This window comes from Rutidosis leptorrhynchoides, chromosome 3 (assembly GCF_046630445.1).
Source record: "Rutidosis leptorrhynchoides isolate AG116_Rl617_1_P2 chromosome 3, CSIRO_AGI_Rlap_v1, whole genome shotgun sequence".
Lineage (NCBI taxonomy): Eukaryota > Viridiplantae > Streptophyta > Magnoliopsida > Asterales > Asteraceae > Rutidosis > Rutidosis leptorrhynchoides.
The window spans coordinates 498,597,699-498,600,875 of NC_092335.1; positions in this window are offsets into that span (position 1 = coordinate 498,597,699).

A 3,177-nucleotide genomic window follows, 5' to 3' on the forward strand; every position below is an offset into this window, starting at 1 on the left:
CGTGCTAACTTCTCCATCTTGTCATCTTCTCTTATTGGTAGGAAGTGTGCTGATTTGGTGAGACGATCAACTATTACCCAAATAGTATCAAAACCACTTGCAGTCCTTGGCAATTTAGTGATGAAATCCATGGTAATGTTTTCCCATTTCCATTCTGGGATTTCGGGTTGTTGAAGTAGACCTGATAGTTTCTGATGCTCAACTTTGACCTTAGAACACGTCAAACATTCTCCTACGTATTTAGCAACATCGGCTTTCAAACCCGGCCACCAAAAATGTTTCTTGAGATCCTTGTACATCTTCCCCGTTCCAGGATGTATTGAGTATCTGGTTTTATGAGCTTCTCTAAGTACCATTTCTCTCATATCTCCAAATTTTGGTACCCAAATCCTTTCAGCCCTATACCGGGTTCCGTCTTCCCGAATATTAAGATGCTTCTCCGATCCTTTGGGTATTTCATCCTTTAAATTTCCCTCTTTTAAAACTCCTTGTTGCGCCTCCTTTATTTGAGTAGTAAGGTTATTATGAATCATTATATTCATAGATTTTACTCGAATGGGTTCTCTGTCCTTCCTGCTCAAGGCATCGGCTACCACATTTGCCTTTCCTGGGTGGTAACGAATCTCAAAGTCGTAATCATTCAATAATTCAATCCACCTACGCTGCCTCATATTCAGTTGTTTCTGATTAAATATGTGTTGAAGACTTTTGTGGTCGGTATATATAATACTTTTGACCCCATATAAGTAGTGCCTCCAAGTCTTTAATGCAAAAACAACCGCGCCTAATTCCAAATTATGCGTCGTATAATTTTGTTCGTGAATCTTCAATTGTCTAGACGCATAAGCAATCACCTTCGTTCGTTGCATTAATACACAACCGAGACCTTGCTTTGATGCGTCACAATAAATCACAAAATCATCATTCCCTTCAGGCAATGACAATATAGGTGCCGTAGTTAGCTTTTTCTTCAATAACTAAAACGCTTTCTCTTGTTCATCATTCCATTCAAATTTCTTCCCTTTATGCGTTAATGCAGTCAAGGCTTTTGCTATTCTGGAAAAGTCTTGGATGAACCTTCTGTAGTAACCAGCTAGTCCTAAAAATTGGCGTATGTGTTTCGGAGTTTTTGGGGTTTCCCACTTTTCAACAGTTTCTATCTTTGCCGGATCCACCTTAATACCTTCTTTGTTCACTATGTGACCGAGGAATTGAACTTCTTCCAACCAAAATGCACACTTTGAAAACTTAGCGTACAATTCTTCCTTCCTCAATACTTCTAACACCTTTCTCAAATGTTCACCGTGTTCTTGGTCATTCTTTGAGTAAATAAGTATGTCATCAATGAAAACGATGACAAACTTGTCAAGGTATGGTCCACACACTCAGTTCATGAGGTCCATGAACACAGCTGGTGCATTAGTTAAACCAAACGGCATGACCATAAACTCGTAATGACCGCAATGTGTTCTGAAAGCAGTCTTTGGAATATCATCTTCTTTCACCCGCATTTGATGATACCCGGAACGTAAGTCAATCTTTGAATAAACAGACGAGCCTTGTAGTTGATCAAATAAGTCGTCGATTCTCGGTAGTGGGTAGCGGTTCTTGATGGTAAGTTTGTTCAACTCTCGGTAGTCGATACACAACCTGAATGTACCATCTTTCTTCTTGACAAACAAAATAGGAGCTCCCCACGGTGATGTGCTTGGTTGAATGAAACCACGCTCTAAAAGTTCTTGTAATTGGCTTTGAAGTTCTTTCATCTCGCTGGGTGCGAGTCTGTAAGGAGCACGAGCTATTGGTGCAGCTCCTGGTACAAGATCTATTAGAAATTCAACGGATCGATGTGGGGGTAATCCCGGTAATTCTTTCAGAAATACATCAGGAAATTCTTTTACAATGGGAACATCATTGATGCTCTTTTCTTCAGTTTGTACTTTCTCGACGTGTGCTAGAACAGCATAGCAACCTTTTCTTATTAGTTTTTGTGCCTTCAAATTACTAATAAGATGTAGCTTCGTGTTGCCCTTTTCTCCGTACACCATTAAGGGTTTTCCTTTTTCTCGTATAATGCGAATTGCATTTTTGTAACAAACGATCTCTGCTTTCACTTCTTTCAACCAGTCCATACCGATTATCACATCAAAACTCCCTAACTCTACTGGTATCAAATCAATCTTAAATGTTTCGCTAACCAGTTTAATTTCTCGATTCCGACATATATTATCTGCTGAAATTAATTTACCATTTGCTAATTCGAGTAAAAATTTACTATCCAAAGGCGTCAATGGACAACTTAATTTAGCACAAAAATCTCTACTCATATAGCTTCTATCCGCACCCGAATCAAATAAAACGTAAGCAGATTTATTGTCAATAAGAAACGTACCCGTAACAAGCTCCGCGTCTTCCTGTGCCTCTGCCGCATTAATATTGAAAACTCTTCCGCGGCCTTGTCCATTCGTGTTCTCCTGGTTTGGGCAATTTCTAATAATGTGGCCCGGTTTTCCACATTTATAACAAACTACATTGGCACTACTTGCTCCGACACTACTTGCTCCGCCATTACTCGTTCCGACACCATTTGTTCCTTTCGTTCTATTAACCCCTGGTCCGTAGACCTCACACTTCATCGCGCTATGACCATTTCTTTTACACTTGTTGCAAAATTTGGTGCAGAACCCCGAGTGATACTTTTCACACCTTTGGCATAGCTGCTTCTGATTGTTGTTGTTGTTGCGGTTATTATTGTTGTTGGGATGATTGTTGTAGTTGCTGTTGTTGTTGTTGTTGTTGTTGAGCCGTTTGTTGTAGTTGCGATTGATGTTGCGATTGTTGGGATAATTGTTGCGATTATTGTTGTAATTGCTGTTGTTGTTGTATTGGTGATTCTTATCACCGTTTTCCTCCCACTTTCTTTTAACTTGCTTCACATTGGCCTCTTCAGCAGTCTGTTCTTTAATTCTTTCTTCAATCTGGTTCACTAGTTTGTGAGCCATTCTACATGCCTGTTGTATGGAGGCGGGCTCGTGTGAACTTATATCTTCTTGGATTCTTTCCGGTAATCCTTTCACAATCGCGTCGATCTTCTCTTCCTCATCTTCGAATGCTCCCGAACACAATAGGCACAATTCTGTGAATCGTCTTTCGTACGTGGTAATATCAAATCCTTGG